Genomic DNA, 22,500 nt, shown 5'->3' on the forward strand with positions numbered 1-22,500 from the left:
GGGAAGACTCTTAGTTAATGGCTTACTGGTTGTATAATAAGGCCAAGCAGAATAAGGCATTAATAAGTACTTAATACTGACTAATTAAGAGCCAATATGTTACTAATTTGCATGTTAATAAGCAACTAAATAATGGTGAATATGTTCCCCATGCTAAAGTGTTACCAAAATGGTTTCAATATGAGGACAAACATGACACAAACCTTCCTAATTGTTAGAAAGCCCAATACTTATTATGTTTGTGCTTGAGATGATAGTATTTGGCGAGCGCTGTTTTAACCTACTAATGTCGGTAGTCCTTGAACTCACCCTAGTTGTGTGGACTGTGACACATTTTTGTTTGTTTACATGTACAACTTTTGCCGACTTTGCCACAGAAAGACGTATTTTATGCCACGCCTTCCTTGTCTCATTTTGTTCACCAATACTTTTATGCTGTGCGTGCATGCACAAGGGTGAGCTTTCTTGACAATGGGCTTAGTGATTTTTTTGTTTGTTTTTTTTTGCATTCTTTATCATGACACACAGAGACTGTAGTGTTAGACCAGGGGTTGGCTTTAGCGCCGCCCTGGTGGATCTCTGCAGCTTTTTAAAAAAAGGTATGAAAATGGGAAAGAAGGGGGAAAAACATATATTTTTTGCTTTAAAATGGTGGTAACACTTTAGTATGGGGAACATATTCTAAGTAACAAAGACTAAATGTACAGTTATTTGGATACTAGAGTAATGTATAAGGTTTAATAATAAGCAATAATTCTGAGGTTATTGAGGGAAGACTCTTAGTTAATGGCTTACTGGTTGTATAATAAGGCCAAGCAGAATAAGGCATTAATAAGTACTTAATACTGACTAATTAAGAGCCAATATGTTACTAATTTGCATGTTAATAAGCAACTAAATAATGGTGAATATGTTCCCCATGCTAAAGTGTTACCAAAATGGTTTCAATATGAGGACAAACATGACACAAACCTTCCTAATTGTTAGAAAGCCCAATACTTATTATGTTTGTGCTTGAGATGATAGTATTTGGCGAGCGCTGTTTTAACCTACTAATGTCGGTAGTCCTTGAACTCACCCTAGTTGTGTGGACTGTGACACATTTTTGTTTGTTTACATGTACAACTTTTGCCGACTTTGCCACAGAAAGACGTATTTTATGCCACGCCTTCCTTGTCTCATTTTGTTCACCAATACTTTTATGCTGTGCGTGCATGCACAAGGGTGAGCTTTCTTGACAATGGGCTTAGTGATTTTTTTGTTTGTTTTTTTTTGCATTCTTTATCATGACACACAGAGACTGTAGTGTTAGACCAGGGGTTGGCTTTAGCGCCGCCCTGGTGGATCTCTGCAGCTTTTTAAAAAAAGGTATGAAAATGGGAAAGAAGGGGGAAAAACATATATTTTTTGCTTTAAAATGGTGGTAACACTTTAGTATGGGGAACATATTCTAAGTAACAAAGACTAAATGTACAGTTATTTGGATACTAGAGTAATGTATAAGGTTTAATAATAAGCAATAATTCTGAGGTTATTGAGGGAAGACTCTTAGTTAATGGCTTACTGGTTGTATAATAAGGCCAAGCAGAATAAGGCATTAATAAGTACTTAATAATGACTAATTAAGAGCCAATATGTTACTAATTTGCATGTTAATAAGCAACATGTTCCCCATACTAAAGTGTTACCAAAATGGTTTCTATAGGACAAACATGACACAAACCTTCCTAATTGTTAGAAAGCCCACTGTTTATTATGTTAGTGCTTGAGATGAGAGTATTTGGCGAGCGCTGTTTTAACCTACTAATTTCGGCGGTCCTTGAACTCATCCTAGTTGTATCGACTGTGACACATTTCTGTTATTTACATGTACAACTTTTGCCGACGTTGCCACAGAAAGACGTATTTTCTATGCCACGCCTTCCTTGTCTCATTTTGTCCACCAAAATGTTTATGCTGTGCGTGTATGCACAAGGGTGAGTTATGTTGATGTCATTGACATAGACATGCTTTCTGGACAAAGGGCTTAGTGATTAAAAAAAAAAAAATTGCATTCTTTGTCATGACACACAGAGACTGTAGTGTTAGACCGGGGGTTGGCTTTAGCGCCGCCCTACTGGCTCTCTGGAGCTTTTTTAAAAGTATGAAAATGGGAAAAAGGGGGAAAAAACATATATTTTTTGTTTTAAAATGGTGGTAACACTTTAGTACGGGGAACATACTCTAAGTAACAAAGACTAAATGTACAGTTATTTGGATACTAGAGGAACAAATAAGGTTTAATAATAAGCAATAATTCTGAAGTTATTGAAGGAAGACTCTGAGTTAATGGCTTACTGGTTGTATAATAAGGCCAAGCAGAATAAGGCATTAATAAGTACTTAATACTGACTAATTAAGAGCCAATATGTTACTAATTTGCATGTTAATAAGCAACTAAATAATGGTGAATATGTTCCCCATGCTAAAGTGTTACCAAAATGGTTTCAATATGAGGACAAACATGACACAAACCTTCCTAATTGTTAGAAAGCCCAATACTTATTATGTTTGTGCTTGAGATGATAGTATTTCGCGAGCTCTGTTTTAACCTACTAATGTCGGTAGTCCTTGAACTCACCCTAGTTGTGTGGACTGTGACACATTTTTGTTTGTTTACATGTACAACTTTTGCCGACTTTGCCACAGAAAGACGTATTTTATGCCACGCCTTCCTTGTCTCATTTTGTTCACCAATACTTTTATGCTGTGCGTGCATGCACAAGGGTGAGCTTTCTTGACAATGGGCTTAGTGATTTTTTTGTTTGTTTTTTTTTGCATTCTTTATCATGACACACAGAGACTGTAGTGTTAGACCAGGGGTTGGCTTTAGCGCCGCCCTGGTGGATCTCTGCAGCTTTTTAAAAAAAGGTATGAAAATGGGAAAGAAGGGGGAAAAACATATATTTTTTGCTTTAAAATGGTGGTAACACTTTAGTATGGGGAACATATTCTAAGTAACAAAGACTAAATGTACAGTTATTTGGATACTAGAGTAATGTATAAGGTTTAATAATAAGCAATAATTCTGAGGTTATTGAGGGAAGACTCTTAGTTAATGACTTACTGGTTGTATAATAAGGCCAAGCAGAATAAGGCATTAATAAGTACTTAATAATGACTAATTAAGAGCCAATATGTTACTAATTTGCAAGGTAATAAGCAACATGTTCCTCATACTAAAGTGTTACCAAAATGGTTTCTATAGGACAAACATGACACAAACCTTCATAATTGTTAGAAAGCCCACTGTTTATTATTTTTGTACTTGAGATGAGAGTATTTGGCGAGCGCTGTTTTAACCTACTAATTTCGGCGGTCCTTGAACTCATCCTAGTTGTGTGGACTGTGACACATTTCTGTTATTTACATGCACAACTTTTGCCGACGTTGCCACAGAAAGACGTATTTTTTATGCCACGCCTTCCTTGTCTCATTTTGTCCACCAAAACTTTTATGCTGTGCGTGCATGCACAAGGGTGAGCTTGGTTCATGTTATTGACATAGACATGCTTTCTGGACAAAGGGCTTAGTGATTTTTTTTTATTTTTTTTTGATTCTCTGTCATGACACACAGAGACTGTAGTGTTAGACCGGGGGTTGGCTTTAGCGCCGCCCTACTGGCTCTCTGGAGCTTTTTAAAATGTATGAAAATGGGAAAGAAGGGGGAAAAACATATTTTTTGTTTTAAAATGGTGGTAACACTTTAGTATGGGGAACATATTCTAAGTAACAAAGACTTAATTTACAGTTATTTTGACATTAGGGGAACATAAAAGGGGTTAGGGTTACTAATAAGCAATAATTCGGTCTCCCCTATGTTAGATCCACTGTGGACTGGACTCTCACTTTTTTGTTAGATCCACTATGGACTGGACTCTCGCTATTATGTTAGATCCACTATGGACTGGACTCTCACTATTATGTTAGATCCACTATGGACTGGAATCTCGCTACTATATTGGATCCACTATGGACTGGACTCTCACTGTTATGTTGGATCCACTATGGACTGGACTTTCACAATATGTGAATTCTCCCTGCCCACTGGGTGTGAGTTTTCCTTGCCCTTATGTGGGTTCTTCCGAGGATGTCGTAGTCGTAATGGTTTGTACAGTCCTTTGAGACATTTGTGATTTAGGGCTATATAAATAAACATTGATTGATTGATTGAATATCATGTTAGACCCGCTCGACATCCATTGCTTTCTGTCTCTCCTACAGGGGGGGGGTTGCCCACATATGCGGTCCTCTCCAAGGTTTCTCAGAGTCACTGTCACCGACGTCCCACTGGGGTGAGTTTTTCCTTGCCCCTATGTGGGCTCTGTACCGAGGGTGTCGTTGTGGTTTGTGCAGCCCTTTGAGACACTTGTGATTTAGGGCTATATAAATAAACATTGATTGATTGACACTAAATGGTCCCTAGTGTGTGAATGTGAGTGTGAATGTTGTCTGTCTATCTGTGTTGGCCCTATGATGACTTGTCCAGGGTGTACCCCGCCTTCCGCCCGATTGTAGTTGATATAGGCGCCAGCACCCCCCGCGACCCCAAAAGTGAATAAGCGGTAGAAAAATGGATGGATGATTGATTGAATTCTGAGGGAATTCCAACTGAAAAGCTTCAAAAAATGGTCTCCGCAGATCCCGAGTGTTTACAGAGTGTTATTAAAAGGAAAGGCCATGTAACACAGTGGTAAAAATGCCCCTGTGACCACTTTTTTTCAATGTGTTGCTGCCATTAAATTCTAAGGTAATGATCATTTGCACACAAAAAAAGAATACTCAGTTGGAACATCAAATATCTTGTCTTTGAAGTCTATTCAATTGAATATAAGTTGACAAGGAAATCATTGTATTCGGTTTTTATTTACGAATTACACAACGTGCCGACTTCACTGGTTTTTTGTTGTTGTTTTTTTTAATTGAAAAGGATAGACAAGATTCCCCCCCAAAAAGTGCAGATGCTTTTTAAGCATGGCTACATTACTGCTGACGAGGTGACGGATAAGCTCGACTTGGCACCTGTCCTCGACACCGCGGGGGGGGGGGGGGGGTAATAGTGCAGACCACACACGCGCTCATCTAGCCAAAACTGCCCGATCTTCTTCGGCCTCGATTGCTCAGGGACAGCTGAAAGGGGGAGGACTTGCGTCAAAATGAGCTCGAACATTCAGCGGGCTGCTAAGGACTTCCAACCACCTTCGAGCGTCTGCCAGTTTGAAGTCAAGATGTCATTAGCCAGGTCCAAACACCCTCCTGTGCCTCGCACGGGGGATACTACGCGCCAGGAAGATCAGCTCGGAGGATTTGAGGGCTCATGTTTGATTCCCTGGGGCCAGTAATTAAAGCTAATGTCCGATGAGAGACTTTGGATCAGAAAACAGGTCCGCTTGGAGGACTGGTTCTTTTGACCGTTTGCTCCGTGGCAAGAGAACAAGTCCAGACTGCTGGGGGTCAGCGTTCATCAGAGAGAGCATTAAAGACTCGGCATAATTTCTGGAAATATTTTTTTTTATATTTGTGCGGAATAAAACGGCCCTTACGAGAATTAGACGGCTCAGGGTAAGGGGATAATCAGCGGTTCTAATAATACTCTGCGGTCTAATCCTCTTGCCTTAAGTGCTCTTTGACAGATATCGGCTTCTTCACTCCACGCATAGCTTTGATAAGTCGTGCACAATGCACTTTTGTTGGACGTGTGTCCTCTGCTTCCACCCAAGGAATGTGCAGTCACGTGGAAAAATGCCAGCTAAACAAAGTTAAAGTAGGCGATATATTGATATACTCGATATAACACAGGTTTGTCTCTGTGCGATACGGAAAATGACTAAATCGTGATATTGGAGTGTACGTTCTCACGCAGTTGCTTTAAGCTGCGGCCATTACACTCCGGGCTCTTCTCACGCTTTCTTGTCTCTCCTTCTCACAGAGACATAAAACAAGCGTACCTTCTTACGTATACGCAGCATGGGTAACGTTAGCTCTGGTGCGAGTTGTATATTGTAGCATCTCGGAAGAGTTAGGGTATTTGTTCTGTTGTGTTTATGTTGTGTTACGGTGCGGATTTTCTCCCGAAATGTGTATGTCATTCTTGTTTGGTGTGGGTTCACAGTGTGGCGCATATTTCTAACAGTGTAAAAGTTGTTTATACGGCCACCCTCAGTGTGACCTGTATGGCTGTTGACCAAGTACGTCTTGCATTCACTTGTGCGTGTGAAAAGCCGTGGATATTATGTGATTAGGCCGGCACGTAAAGGCACGCCCCCAATATTTTTGGCCGGGTGGAAATCGGGAGAATGGTTGCCTCGGGAGATTTACGGGAGGGGAACTGAAATTCGAGAGTCTCTCGGGAGGGTTGGCAAGTATGACTAGGAAACGCAACTGCTCTGTACTTATCCCTACATCCGTGTACCACTCCGTACAGCGGCGTTTTACAAAGTCATACATTTTACTTTTTGAAACTGATTCCGATAACTTCCGATATTAAATTTAATAGCATTAATCTCTACATTCAACGTCTTCTTGCCGTCCATATCGTTCTACTCACATGTATTCTTCATTCGTCATGCCAAGCAACCTTTTTAAATTTTACAATGCAACTAAAACAATCCGTACTTACTAAACCGCCCCATGCGTGATGTTTGTAGGAGTGTTTTCATGTATATTTGTACGTGCTATGTAATGTACTTTAGCTTTGTTTAGTTTATTGAGGATCCCCATTAGTCTACACCGCAGTGGAGACTCTTCTTCCTGGGGTCCATGCAAAAAACATCACGCAATCACAAAACAAAAGATTACAATGCAAATAATAAAATATTGTAATATAAAAATAGCAACAAAAAAGAACCAAAAAACCCCAATAACTTCGACTTTACATAATTATGTTCATACCAAAGATAAAAAGAGCAATATAAAAATATATGTGGCGGATAATAATCTATACTATACTTAAAACAAAACAGCACAATGGCATGACTATATACAAACAAAACAAAACTAGCACTGTGGCATAAATACATAAACTTACACGGCATGGAACTGTGGACGAGGGCGTGAAGGTTGGAACAGCATGGGTAAGGAAAGTTAATGTTCCCAGACTGATGGACAGAAATAAATTGACTTAAATAGTGGCTGTGAATAATTAGGAACTGGTGCGGGACTGAGGGCATGGGCGTGACTAGGAGGGCAAGGTGAAAAGCAACGAGTTGTCATGGTAACAAAACAAACCAGGAAGTGGAAAAAACGGAACAAGAGTCCCGAAAACAAAACAAAACATGGTCAAACATAAAATCAGATTTACAGACGTGGCAAATTTTGCAAAAATGAAACAAAGAACCAATGGCCTAAAATATACTCATTAGCGTACCAAAGACCAACAATAAGTGACGAAAAAGTACCATCCATCCATTTTCTACTGCTTGTCCCATAATCAATAAAATAGCCAATAATCAATAAAACCAGTCGTGACATTAGGTACAATCTAGAATAATCTCTTCCTGCAATACTTCTCCTCTTAGTCTATTTTTAAAACCCAAGTAGTCATGCAAGCGTTGTTAGCGGTAGCTAATATGCTAACATGTTAACAAGTAAAAATAATATTAATAATAACAACGGATTACAAGTCTCAGTATTATTAACTTACAATGACATTCTTTTTGTTCTGCTTCCGTTTCACAAATTCCCCAGTAAATTTACCAAAACGTTACCGTGTAGTTATGGAGTCTGTTTAGCTGATTAGAGAGCTAGCGGGTCCATGACGAGGACTTCTTTTTTGATTGATCAGCCGTTTTACTGCCTTGTTACAGACAACATTTGGAAACAATTAAGGTATGTAAATAAACATTTACAAAATATATCTATGCAAATAACTCATTTCACAAGGTACATATCTGTGGTTTATAGTACGGAGCGGCAAAAAAAGATTTAAGGGGTGGGGTTTATAAACAGTTCAGACAACACAGTATTTAAAAAAACAAACACTAATTTTAGATTTAGGGATGCATACATTTTTTTCAAGATTTTAGTAATAGACTACTTCCAGCTTCTTAAAACAGATACTCTACTCGATAACTTATTGATATTTGTCTTTTTTGAAAATTGGATTTAACTGTAGTTTGTGCACACCTACTTAGTGGTATGTCCGCCCTGATATCGGTAGGTTGTGAGTTCAAACCCCGGCCAAGTCTTACCAAAGACTATATAAAAAAAAAAAAGGGACACTCAGCATCAAGGGTTGGAATTGGGCGATTAAATCACCAAAAATTATTCCCGGGCGTGGCCACCACTGCTGCTCACTGCTCCCCTCATCTCCCAGGGGGTGATCAAGGAGATGGGTCGAATGCAGAGGACAACTTTTACCACACTTAGTGTGTGTGTGTGACAAGCATTGGTACTTTAACGTTAACATAAACTTAGACTCACAATTAACATTACCAACATTATCACAGTTATTATTGTTATGACGGTATTGTTATAAAATGCTCAAAAAGTGGTTATTGGAACATTGAAATATGTTGAGTAAATGACTGTATTTTTTCATCATTAAATGAATTAGCACACGGTTAGAAAATCCACTATTTTGCATGAGTTGTGTTTCTTCTGCTTCACTGATGGTGTTTTAGTCTTAGTATTTTATCTATTTAATGGCCGAGCTTGTATTGTTTTATATACCGGGGTGTACCGTAGCTCTCAAATGAAAAGTGCACAACAATTAAAATCCATCATTATTATTTATTATTTCTGGCGGCCGTTGTGCGGTCCAACTCTGTTCAGCGGTCCCTGAACGCTCGTGTAAAAAACACCTCTGTGCAGAACAAACACTCTGTTCTAAGAGAGCACATCTAGTAGGTTCCATGTGCAAAATTGAAAATCTTAGTTGCTCAGACCGTATCGTGTGTACCTAAGTTCACATTGTCATTTTTTTTATCCCTTGTGTAATGTTTATATTGGTGTTACTCAGCCAGCGTTTGTGGGTCTGATGGACCCGTTGCATTTTGTGGCTACAGTATTTAAACATAAAAGTGTTTGATTGTGAGGCATTGAAAGCCACAAATTGCAAGGGGTCCATCAGACCCACAAACGCTGGCTGAGTACCAACAAAATGAACGTTGCAAGGAAAATTTCTCTGTATGTTTCTGCATCCCACAGGGATTCTTCTTTTGTGTTTCTGCACCTGTGGTTCCCACACAAGGTTGCAACATTGTTTGTCAACACTGTCTGCTCTCATTTTCTCGCACATTTGATGTTCTGTGTTCCTACACTCTGTCCTTCTCATGTCTAAGCCTGCTGTGTGTGTGTGTGTGTGTGTGTGTGTGTGTGTGTGTGTGTGTGTGTGTGTGTGTGTGTGTGTGTGTGTGTGTGTGTGTGTGTGTGTGTGTAGTGGACTCGGACATCTTATATGTAATAGACATGTGCGTGTGTGTGTGTGTGTGTGTGGGGGGGGTCATTAAATATGTATATGTTCCTCAAAGAAAATTATATATTTCATATATTTATGTAATTTATATATGTATGTATATATATACATACATATATACATGCAAGTATATATATATATATATATATATATATATATATACATATATATATATATATATATATACATATATATATATATATATATATACATATATATATGTGTGTATATATATATATATATACATACACATATATATACACATATATATATACATATATACACATATATATACATATACATACATACATACATACATACATATATATATATATATACACACATATATATATATATGTAGATACATATATATATACATACATACATATACATATATACATACATACATACACACACACATACATATATATATATATATATATATATATATATATATATATATATATATATATATATATAGATGGAGGGATGGATATATATATGCATGCATGCTTTGGAGCCCCCACCTCAAAAGAAAATGTTCAATCCACTTTATTTGTATAGCACATTTAAACAACATAAATGTTTCCAAAGTGCCGCACAACAATATGAAAAACAATATTCAAATATCCAATGACTGAATAAAAAATTCAACCAATATAAAAAATAAATAAATAAATAAATATGATTAAAAACGATTTTAAAGGGTAAAACCAATTAAAACAATAAATATAAATCAAAATTTTAAATGTTTAATGCTTGCCCTGGTGCCTTAAAATATGAGTCCTCCTTTAAGGCAACATTTGCCTTGACTTTAAAAAGTAAACATTTGAGGTCTATCAGTATAATGTCATCATTTCTGATACGAACCCCATCATTTTCTGCCCGCTATATACCTGCACCCCTATTTAGATTGTTTTGAGTCAAATCCCCACATATTTAGAACACACCTGTAGGCAACTAACAAGCACTGTGTTAGGTTCAAAAAGACAGGTAGAAAAACATGGCGTATGCAAAACGTCCTTACAGGGACATCTCTAGGACTTAGCAAATAAACGGCTATGAGTCACTCACCATTTTACTTTCCTGACAAAGGAGCGCCACAAGGACCTTGTTTTCCTAACTGGTCTAAAGATCAAACCAACCTGCACTGCAAACAATGTTGTCTCCCTGTTGTCACAGCAACGCAAAGAGATTATTAATAGCGTGGGCGGGGTCATCTTTTTAGACTTGCTACACCAAAACTGCACTGTTCATTTCAGTTTCTCTCACATTAGCCGATCCGAAACACGTCAAGCACGTTTAGTTGTTCTCCGGTTGGGTGGAGTTGGACACATTTTTGTCCATTAATTCGCCCGCAGATAAGTGTCTGGCATTTTTCCTTGGCAGTAATCATTATTAAGAATTAGAAGAATTAAAAAATACCACGGCTTTAAGGCGAGACCAAAACCATGTTTCTTGCTTACTTCGTTGTGAATGAAACCCAAACCTGACCATCCGACTGTACCATACTATGCTGAACATACTAAATTAATTTACTAAATTCATAATTGGATCGTGTGGAATTTATTATGAATTAATCGAGGTAAATTGTAACAAAATAGTGTGCGTTACTTGGCTGCAACCAGCAGAGGCGCTGTTGACTTTGACTTAAAGAAGAAAGACGAACAAATTAAAAAGTTGAGCTTAATGTACACAGAGTCTGACTATAGGCTCTTTTCCACCGCAGGAACTTTTCCAAATAAAGTTCCCCGTGTTTCCCCCGAAAACTACTTACTTCTTCAGTAACAAATTTTGGTTCTTAGTAGCGAAATGGGATTGATCGAGTGAAACTTTTATTAGTAGATTGCACAGGTTAGAATATATTCCGTACAATTGACCACTAAATGGTAACATCAGAAAACTTGTTTAAAGGGGAACATTATCACAATTTCAAAAGGGTTAAAAACAATAAAAATCAGTTCCCAGTAGCTTGTTGTATTTTTTGGAGTTTTTTTCAAAATTTTACCGGTCCCAAAATATCCCTAAATAAAGCTTTAAAGTGCCTTATTTTCGCTATCTTCAAAACCACTATCCATTTCCCTGTGACGTCATACAGGGCTGCCAATACAAACAAGATGGCGGTTACCACAGCAAGATATAGCGACATTAGCTCGGATTGAGACTCGGATTTCAGCGGCTTAAGCGATTCAACAGATTACGCATGTATTGAAACAGATGGTCGGAGTATGGAGGCAGATAGCGAAAACGAAATTGAAGAAGAAATTGAAGCTATTGAGCGAATAGCTATTGACGCTATTCGGCCATAGCGTGGGTGTACCTAATGAAGTGGCCCATAGCATGGCTTCCTTATTAGCATCGCCGGTAAAATGTGCGGACCAAACGATCAGGACTTTCGCATCTTGTGACACTGGAGCAAATTAAATCCGTCGATTGGTAAGTGTTTGTTTCGCATTAAATGTGGGTATCTAGTTTCAAATGTACATACAGCTAGCGTAAATAGCGTGTTAGCATCGATTAGCGTAGCATGTTAGCATCGATTAGCTGGCAGTCATGCCATGACCAAATATGTCTAATTAGCACATAAGTCAACAACATCAACAAAACTCACCTTTGTGATTTTGTTGACTTAATCGTTGCAAATGCATCTGCAGGTTATCCATACATCTCTGTGCCATGTCTGTCTTAGCATCGCCGGTCAAATGTGGAGACACTTTGGTACATTCAATGGGGGTCTGGCGGCAGATTTCTTGCCAGTGGTGCAACTTGAATCCCTCCCTGTTAGTGTTGTTACACCCTCCGACAACACACCCACCAGGCATGATGTCTCCAAGGTTACAAAAAATTGTTGAAAAAACGGAAAATAACAGAGCTGAGACCCGGTGTTTGTAATGTGAAAATGAAAATGGCGGCTGTGTTACCTCGATGACGTCACGTTCTGATGTCATCGCTGAAAGAGCGATAAACAGAAAGGCGTTTAATTTGCCAAAATTCCCCCATTTAGAGTTCGGAAATCTGTTAAAAAATACATGGTCTTTTTTCTGCAGCATCAAGTTATATATTGATGCTTGCATAGGTCTGCTGATAATGTTCCCCTTTAAGTCGAGGGTCCACGTTAATCAATTCATGGTAACTTAAAGTCCTACTGAAAGCCACTACTACCGACCAAGCAGTCTGATAGTTTATATATCAATGATGAAATATAAAAATTGCAACACGTCACGCACTGTAGAGGACATTTTGTTCCAGCACCGTTCACAGCTATAAGTCGTCTCTTTTCATCTCATAATTCCACAGTATTATGCACATCTGTGTTGCTGAATATTTTGCAATTTCTTCAATGAATAATGGAGACGTCAAAGAAGAAAGCTGTAGATGAGAAACGGTGTATTGCGGCCACCTTTAGCCACACAAACACAGCCGGTGTTTCATTGTTTACATTCTCGAAAGTTGACGGTGAAGCTTTACTATGGAACAGAGCGGTCAAGCGAACACGGTTGGATTGGACCACGCACTCAAAGTACAGTGTATTATGCAGCAATCATTTCGGAAAATCGCGTTTCGAAGAGGGTCCCTTGCGAAGGGCAGAGATGGGCATCGCCACCACCCGTCGACTGGTGCTGAAGAAAAGTGCGGGGCCGACCTTCAGGTATGACCATATAATCTCACTAAAACACTAGTAACACAATAAGCAGATAAGGGATTTTCCAGAATTATCCTAGTAAATTTGTCTAATAACATCCGAATCGCTCCCACTGTATAGTTTTTTTTTTCTTTCTAGTCCTTCACTTTCACTTTCCTCATCCACGAATCTTTCATCCTCGCTCAAATTAATGGGGAAATCATCGCTTTCTCGGTCCGAATCGCTCTCGCTGCTGGTGGCCATGATTGTAAACAATGTTCAGATGTGAGGAGCTCCACAACCCGTGACGTCACACGCACATCGTCTGCTACTTCCGATACAGGCAAGGCTTTTTTATTAGCGACCAAAAGTTGGGAACAATATCCTCGATGTTCTCTACTAAATCCTTTCAGCAAAAATATGGCAATATCGCGAAATGATCAAGTATGACACATAGAATGGACCTGCTATCCCCGTTTAAATAAGAAAATCGCATTTCAGTATACCTTTAATGTGTGTAAAAAAAAATAAAAGTACCATATCTTTTCTTACTAAACTTTTAAAGATTTACATGTACCGTGTGAAATTTCATACCCTTCAAACTTTAACTCACTACTTTTCTCCTACCCTTTGAACCCTGCGGCTCATAAAGCTGTGCGGTGGATTTCAGTAGGCCTTTATTTCATGGGACTGTTGAATAGATCCAGGAATTATAGAGGGAGCGGGCGTTGCTGTCGACCACTGATCGGTTGAACACATTTGGGGGCGTTCCTAAAACAATAGTCGTTTTTCGACTGTCAGGACTTTTTGGAGTTCCTATAACCTATGGGAACTAGGGACTACGGCCCTCGAGTTTAAAAAGAATAAAAAATATTTTAAGTGCGCCTTATAGACCGGAAAATGCGTTACTGTAACGTAGGACTGGGAAATATATCGATATACTCGATATATTGCAGGTTTGTCTCTGTGCGATATAGAAAATGACTATATCGTGATATTCACATACGTATACTCCCTCGCGGAGCAGAGAGGTAGCAGCATGGGTAAGGTTAGCTGTGGTGTGAGCGGTAATACGAGAGAAAGAAGGTGCGAATCTGGTAACAAATGAAGGAAGAATGAATTAATATCGTCTGGCGGTGGTTTGGCTTCAAGCGGGAAGATGTCGAACAGACAACCGTAGTATGTCAAGTATGCGGCAAAAGCGTTGCTACAAAAAGTAGCATTACTGCTAAATTGTAGCATCATTTGAAAGGTTACCCACTAGAGCAGGGGTCGGGAACCTTTTTGGCTGAGAGAGCCATGAAAGCAAAATATTATAAAATGTATTTCCGAGAGAGCCATATAATAATTTTTAACACTGAATACAGATAAATGTGTGCATTTTTAAGTAAGACCAACATTTTAAGAATATAATAAGTATCTTCTTCTTTTTAATAACATTGTTATTCTGAAGCTAATGAATAAAATAGTTCTTACCATTAATGCGACTTCTTGAACAGGAACGGTAAAAAACGGATGGATGGATTGAAATGCATGAGAATGTTTTATATTTTGAACGTTATTTTTAACACTGTGATTACCAGCGGGATTATTCATTAATTATCGCTGTGTTTTTCAACCACCGTGCCGCGGCCGTGAGATACAGTCTGCTGTGTCGTGGGAGAGATTATGTAATTTCACCTAATTGGGTTGATAATATTTTTTGCAAACCTGTAACTATAATTCAAAAATGTGCTGTTATTGAGTGTCTGTGCTGTCTATAGCTCGGCAGAGTAAGCGTGTAGTACTCTTCCATATCAGTAGGTGGCAGCAGGTAGCTAATTGCTTTTGTAGATGTCGGGAACATGGTATGTCGTGATCACAATATGCGGGAGGCGGCATGTAGGTAAAAAGGTATCCAACACTCAAACTATAAATAAACAAAAGGTGAGTGCCGCTAAGAAAAGGCATTGAAGCAAAACAAAACTAAAACTGAACTGGCTGCAAAGTAAACAAAAACAGAATGCTGGACGACAGCAAAGACTTACGAGCAGACGGCGTCCACAAAGTACATCTGTACATGGAATGACAATCAACAATGTCCACACAAAGAAGGAGTGCGTCTGCACAACTTAAATAGTCTTGATTGTAAAAACAAAGAAGGTGCGATGAATAGCGTTCAAGGACGACATGAAACTGCTACAGGAAAATACCAACAAAAGAAGAAAAGCCACCAAAATAGGAGCGCAAGTCACACAGGAAAACACCGAAAAAACTCAAAATAAGTTACGGCTTGACAGTACATAGAGACAAGAGCTATTGCGTCAACAATTTTTTTTGGTCAATATCGGCTACTGGGTTTAATTTTTTTTTATGTTTTCTGCTGGTGGTGCGCCTCAGAATTTTTTCAATGTAAAAAAATGTGTTTTGGCTCAAAAAAGGTTGAAAAACACTGACTTATCGTGTTAAGCAATGCCAGCTAAGATTGATCAGAGAGCCAGATGCAGTCATCAAAAGAGCCACATCTGGCTCTAGAGCCATATCTGGCTCTAGAGCCATAGGTTCCCTACCCCTGTCCTAGAGAATGAAGAGTGCTTGAAACGCTGCAAGTCAACATCTCCATTCGGTGCCACGCCAACAAAATGCCGAGGCAACCATTTCCACATCAACACCTTATGAAAAAAAAAATGTCAACAACAGAAGGAGATAACGACCGCAGGAACCTACCACATAGCGAAGGACATACACTGATTCCCTATTACGCAGCTCAGTTTTATTCGACAGTTATTGAAATATATTGTGTGACATCATGCACAAAAGTGCACTTTATTTGTTTTTAACTATTGTAGTGGCGTTCTGTACAAAAAGTGCACTTTTATTTAGTGTTTTTATACGTCATCAAAAGAGCACTAATAGCTTGATTTAAAATGTCTCTGACAATCTTGCACTTTCTGTTTAGGAAATGACATGAATGTTTGTGCCACTGCTTAGTAACTGTTTAATAAATACACATTTGGTCAATTGACATGAAAGTTTAAAAGGAGCATATATTAATGCAGTATGAAGAAGAATGTTTTAATGTAGACACATAGAATCATCATACTGCTGGGATTATATGCATCAAGTGTTCATTCAAGGCTAAAGCAAAATACCGAGATATATATCGTGTATCGTGATCCATCCATCCATCATCTTCCGCTTATCCGAGGTCGGGTCGCGGGGGCAACAGCCTAAGCAGGGAAACCCAGACTTCCCTCTCCCCAGCCACTTCGTCTAGCTCTTCCCGGGGGATCCCGAGGCGTTCCCAGGCCAGCTGGGAGACATAGTCTTCCCACCGTGTCCTGGGTCTTCCCCGTGGCCTCCTACCGGTTGGACGTGCCCTAAACACCTCCCTAGGGAGGCGTTCGGGTGGCATCCTGACCAGATGCCCGAACCACCTCATCTGGCTCCTCTCGATGTGGAGGAGCAGCGGCTTTACTTTGAGTTCCTCCCGGATGGCAGAGCTTCTCACCCTATCTCTAAGGGAGAGACCCAAACTCATTTGGGCCGCTTGTACCCGTGATCTTATCCTTTCGGTCATGAACCAAAGCTCATGACCATAGGTGAGGATGGGAACGTAGATCGACCGGTAAATTGAGAGCTTTGGCTTCCGGCCCAGCTCCTTCTTTACCACAACGGATCGGTACAACGTCCGCAATACTGAAGACGCCGCACCGATCCGCCTGTCGATCTCACGATCCACTCTTCCCTCACTCGTGAACAAGACTCCTAGGTACTTGAACTCCTCCACTTGGGGCAGGGTCTCCTCCCCAACCTGGAAATGGCACTCCACCCTTTTCCGGGCGAGAACCATGGACTCGGACTTGGAGGTGCTGATTCTCATTCCGGTCGCTTCACACTCGGCTGCGAACCGATCCAGCGAGAGCTGAAGATCCCGGTCAGATGAAGCCATCAGGACCACATCATCTGCAAAAAGCAGAGACCTAATCCTGCGGTCACCAAACCGGAACCCCTCAACACCTTGACTGCGCCTAGAAATTCTGTCCATAAAAGTTCTGAACAGAATGGGTGACAAAGGACAGCCTTGGCGGAGTCCAACCCTCACTGGAAATGTGTTCGACTTACTGCCGGCAATGCGGACAATGATATGGCCTAAAAATATCGAGATATTCAAAAAAGGCCATATCGCCCAGTCTTACTGTACCGCTCCTCCGTACGTTATCGGCCTGATTTGTGAACCGTGAAATGCGGCGGAAACACAAACCACACAGGAACCTATAGTTCCGAGAACTAGAATAGAATAGACGTTATTGCATATATCAAGATTAAAGACTCCGACTTAGGTGCGGTTGTGGGAACAAATATGGGGTAAAATAAATAACAAGAGGCCATAAAGCAGGGGTCGGGAACCTTTTTGGCTGAGAGAGCCATGAAAGCCAAATATTTTAAAATGTATTTTCGTGAGAGCCATATGATATTTTCTAACACTGAATACAACTAAACGCATGCATTTTTTATTAATAACAACATTTGTAGAGTACAATAAGTCTCCTATTATTTTGAATAACATTTCTTATTTTAAAGCTAACCAATAATAAATAAAATATTTCTAGTCAATAATGTGACTTCTTGAACAGGTGCGGTAGAAAATCAATCAATCAATCAATGTTTACTTATATAGCCCTAAATCACTAGTGTCTCAAAGGGCTGCACAAACCACTACGACATCCTCGGTAGGCCCACATAAGGGCAAGGAAAACTCACACCCAGTGGGACGTCGGTGACAATAATGACTATGAGAACCTTGGAGAGGAGGAAAGCAATGGATGTCGAGCGGGTCTAACATGATAATGTGAAAGTTCAATCCACAATGGATCCAACACAGTCGCGAGAGTCCAGTCCAAAGCGGATCCAACACAGCAGCGAGAGTCCCGTTCACAGCGGAGCCAGCAGGAAACCATCCCAAGCGGAGGCGGATCAGCAGCGCAGAGATGTCCCCAGCCGATACACAGGCAAGCAGTACATGGCCACCGGATCGGATCGGACCCCCTCCACAAGGGAGAGTGGGACATAGAAGAAAAAGAAAAGAAACGGCAGATCAACTGGTCTAAAAAGGGAGTCTATTTAAAGGCTAGAGTATACAAATGAGTTTTAAGGTGAGACTTAAATGCTTCTACTGAGGTAGCATCTCGAACTTTTACCGGGAGGGCATTCCAGAGTACTGGAGCCCGAAATGAAAACGCTTTACAGCCCGCAGACTTTTTTTGGGCTCTGGGAATCACTAATAAGCCGGAGTCCTTTGAAGGCAGATTTCTTGCCGGGACATATGGTACAATACAATCGGCAAGATAGGATGGAGCTAGACCATGTAGTATTTTATACGTAAGTAGTAAAACCTTAAAGTCACATCTTAAGTGCACAGGAAGCCAGTGCAGGTGAGCCAGTACAGGTATATATGTATGTATATATGTATATAAAGGTATATACAGTACAGGCGTAATGTGATCAAACTTTCTTGTTCTTGTCAAAAGTCTAGCAGCCGCATTTTGTACCAACTGTAATCTTTTAATGCTAGACATGGGGAGACCCGAAAATAATACGTTACAGTAATCGAGGCGAGACGTAACAAACACATGGATAATGATCTCAGCGTCTTTAGTGGACAGAATGGAGCGAATTTTAGCGATATTACGGAGATGAAAGAAGGCCGTTTTAGTAACGCTTTTAATGTGTGCCTCAAAGGAGAGAGTTGGGTCGAAGATAATACCCAGATTCTTTACCGTGTCGCCTTGTTTAATTGTGTGGTTGTCAAATGTTAGAGTTGTATTATTAAATAGAGGTCGGTGTCTAGCAGGACCGATAATCAGCATTTCCGTTTTTTTGGCGTTGAGTTGCAAAAAGTTAGCGGACATCCATTGTTTAATTTCATTAAGACACGCCTCCAGCTGACTACAATCCGGCGGATGGATGGATTAAAATGCATATATTTTATACGTTATTTTTAACACTGTGATTACCAGCCAAATTATTCATTACTTATCGTGTTAAGCAATGTCAGCGAAGATTTATCTTAGAGCCAGATGCAGTCATCAAAAGAGCCACATCTGGCTCTAGAGCAGGGGTCGGGAACCTTTTTGGCTGAGAGAGCCATGAAAGCCAAGTATTTAAAAATATATTTCCGTAAGAGCCATATAATATTTTTTTAACACAGAACACAACTAAACGCATGCATTTTTAAGTAAGACCAACATTTCTAGAGTATAATAGGTCTCTTATTCTTTGTAATAACATTGTTATTCTGAAGCTAACTGTGGTGGGGGCGTGGCCTGTGGGCCTGCAGCAAACTAGGTGGTCCCAGGACCGGCCTCAAAATCAGCGGCAGGTGCGTAGATGGCCCACCTGGGCCTTGTTATCTAATCACCTGTCGCTCTGTTATAAGCAGCAGCCAGGAGGAGAGACGGGGTGGAGGCCGGAGCCAGAATGCGAGCGGGAGAGATAAATACAATTGCTGGAAAGCAACTGAGAGACATATTGAAAAATAAAACAATAATGGAACCCTGAAAAGGGCTCTCATGTCGGTGCTTGGTGGTCTGAAGAACCCCCAAGAGGGCAAGTCCCACACTAACCAATAATAAATAAATTACTACTTACCATTAACGCAACTTCTTGAACATAAAAAAGCATGAGAATGTTTTATATTTTGAACGTTATTTTTAACACTGTGATTACAAGTGGAATTATTCATTACTTATCGTGTTAAGCAATGTCAGCTCAGATTTACCTGAGAGCCAGATGCAGTCATCAAAAGAGCCACATCTGGCTCTAGAGCCATAGGTTCCCTACCCCTGCCATAAAGGAAAAACTAACAATTGAAATAAACAGACTACTAGCCAATAAAAATAACAAGCAATCCCGTACAATATACAAAACACTATAGAAATACAAACTAAAGGTTTCCAGGAACTTAAAAGTTCCTGAACTATTGTTGGAAAAAGGCCTTATGATGAGCTATAATGGAAACATGAGAGAGATGACATTTAAAACATCACAATTCATTGATAATTTATTTGTCGGAGTTTTATCATGAAAATCTTGAATAAAAAAGAGTATTTTTTGCATTTAAAGGGGAACATTATCAGCAGACCTATGTAAGCGTCAATATATACCTTGATGGTGCAGAAAAAAGACCATCTATTTTTTTAACCGATTTCCGAACTCTAAATGGGTGAATTTTGGCGAATTAAACGCCTTTCTGTTTATCGCGCTGGAGGCGATGACGTCAGAATGTGACGTCGCCGAGGTAACACACCCACCATTTTCATTTTCAACACATTACAAACACCGAGTCTCAGCTCTGTTATTTTCCGTTTTTTTTACTATTTTTTGGAACCTTGGAGACGTGTGTTGTCGGAGGGTGTAACAACACTAACAGGGAGGGATTCAAGTTGCACCACTGGCTTGAAGATGCCAAAGTGTCTGCCGCCAGACCCCCATTGAATGTGCCGGAGTGTCTCCACATTTTACCGGCGATGCTAAGGCAGACATGGCACAGAGATGTATGGATAACCTGCAGATGCATTTGCAACGATAAAGTCAACGAAATCACAAAGGTGAGTTTTGTTGATGTTGACATATGTGCTAGTCAGATATATTTGGTCGCGGCGTGACTGCCAGTTAATCGATGCTAACATGCTACGCTAATCGACGCTAACATGCTATTTACCGGCGGTGCTAAAGCAGACATGGCACAGAGATGTATGGATAACCTGCAGATGCATTTGTAACTATAAAGTCACAGAAATCACAAAGGTGAGTTTTGTTGATGTTGACTGCCAGCTAATTGATGCTAACATGCTACGCTAATCGATGCTAACATGCTATTTACCGGCGGTGCTAAAGCAGACATGGCACAGAGATGTATGGATAACCTGTAGATGCATTTTCAACTATATTACATTTCCTTCCACCCACATTTAATGCGAAACAAACACTTACCAATCGACAGATTTAAGTTGGTCCAGTGTCAAAAGATGCGAAAGTCCTGATCGTTTGGTCCGCACATTTTACCGGCGATGCTAACGCAGCTATTTGGCCATGCTATGACTATGAATAGCGTCAATAGCTTCAGTTTCTTCTTCAATACTTTCATACTCCAACCATCCGTTTCAATACATGCGTAATCTGTTGAATCGCTTAAGTCGCTGAAATCCGAGTTTGAATCCGAGCTAATGTCGCTATATCTTGCTGTGCTATTCCCATTGTTTGTTTACATTGGCAGCACTGTGTGACGTCACAGGGAAATGGCCAGTGTCTTCGCAGAGAGTCGAAAATAAGGCACTTTAAAGCTTTATTTAGGGACCGGTAAAAATTTGAAAAAAACTTCCAAAAAATACAACAAGCCACTGGGAACTGATTTTTATTGTTTTTAACCCTTTTGAAATTGTGATAATGTTCCCCTTTAAGAAGATAAACACTGTATAAAGAAAAATCTATGCAAAAAGCACTGCTTTGATTCAACAGGTGTCACATTATTCCATTGGCTAGCAGCTGCACATTAGCACAAATGGGCGCCAGCCGGCGGCCTTTAAGCGGCCATCGATGCGAAAGATGAAAAAAAAAAAAATCAATTGTCAATTTGTGAGTTGCCAAATCTAAATTGGCAACTCACTTTCAGCAAATCAGTACACACCAGTCAGCGCCACCCAATAATTGGACGTTCTTTACGAGGTGCTCCAGGGGTTTACCCGCTAATGTTGATTCAGTTAAACCTGCAATTAAAAGGTAAACACTCAAGAGCTGAGCTTTGAAAGTTTGCTCTCAAGTCCTTGGTCCCGAGTTTGCATGTGGAGCCCACAATCACAGGGGTCAGTGCCTCTGACTTCATGACTTTTGTAGCTATTCTTCTGGGAAGGCTGTCCACAAGGTTGCGGAGTGTGTTTATAGGAATTTCCCAGCTTTCTTCCAAAGGCGCATTGGTGAGGTCACACCCTGATGTTGGTGGATAAGGCCCTAGCTCTCAGTCTCTGTTGTAATTTTCCCAAAGGTGTTCTACTGGGTTCAGGTCAGGACTCTGTGCAGGCCAGTCAAGTTCATCCACATCCATGTCTTGATGGACATTGCATTGTGCACTGTTGCACAGTCATGTTGGAAGAGGAAGGTTCCCAGCTCCAAACTGTTTCCACAATGTTGGGACGTTGGAATTGTCCAAAATGTTTTGGTAAGCTGGAGCATTCAAAGTTCCTTTCACTGGAAGTAAGGGGCCAAGCCCAAATCTTGAAAATAATTCCTCCTCCACCAAATTTCACACTCGGCACAATGCAGTCCGAAATGTACTGTTCTCGGGGCGGCATAGCTCGGTTGGTAGAGCGGCCGTACCAGCAATTTGAGGGTTCCAGGTTCGATCCTCATTCAGCCAACCTAGTCACTGTCGTTGTGTCCTTGGGCA

At 40.2% G+C, this 22,500-nt stretch overlaps 1 protein-coding gene across 6 annotated transcripts in view; it reads right to left on the minus strand.

The window, feature by feature from the left end:
* The window catches only part of LOC133548231 (A-kinase anchor protein 13), a 411,300-nt gene that overhangs the window by 290,982 nt on the left and 97,818 nt on the right, over positions 1-22,500 (minus strand). The window lies entirely within an intron of this gene.

This window comes from Nerophis ophidion, linkage group LG02, assembly GCF_033978795.1.
Source record: "Nerophis ophidion isolate RoL-2023_Sa linkage group LG02, RoL_Noph_v1.0, whole genome shotgun sequence".
Classification (NCBI taxonomy): domain Eukaryota; kingdom Metazoa; phylum Chordata; class Actinopteri; order Syngnathiformes; family Syngnathidae; genus Nerophis; species Nerophis ophidion.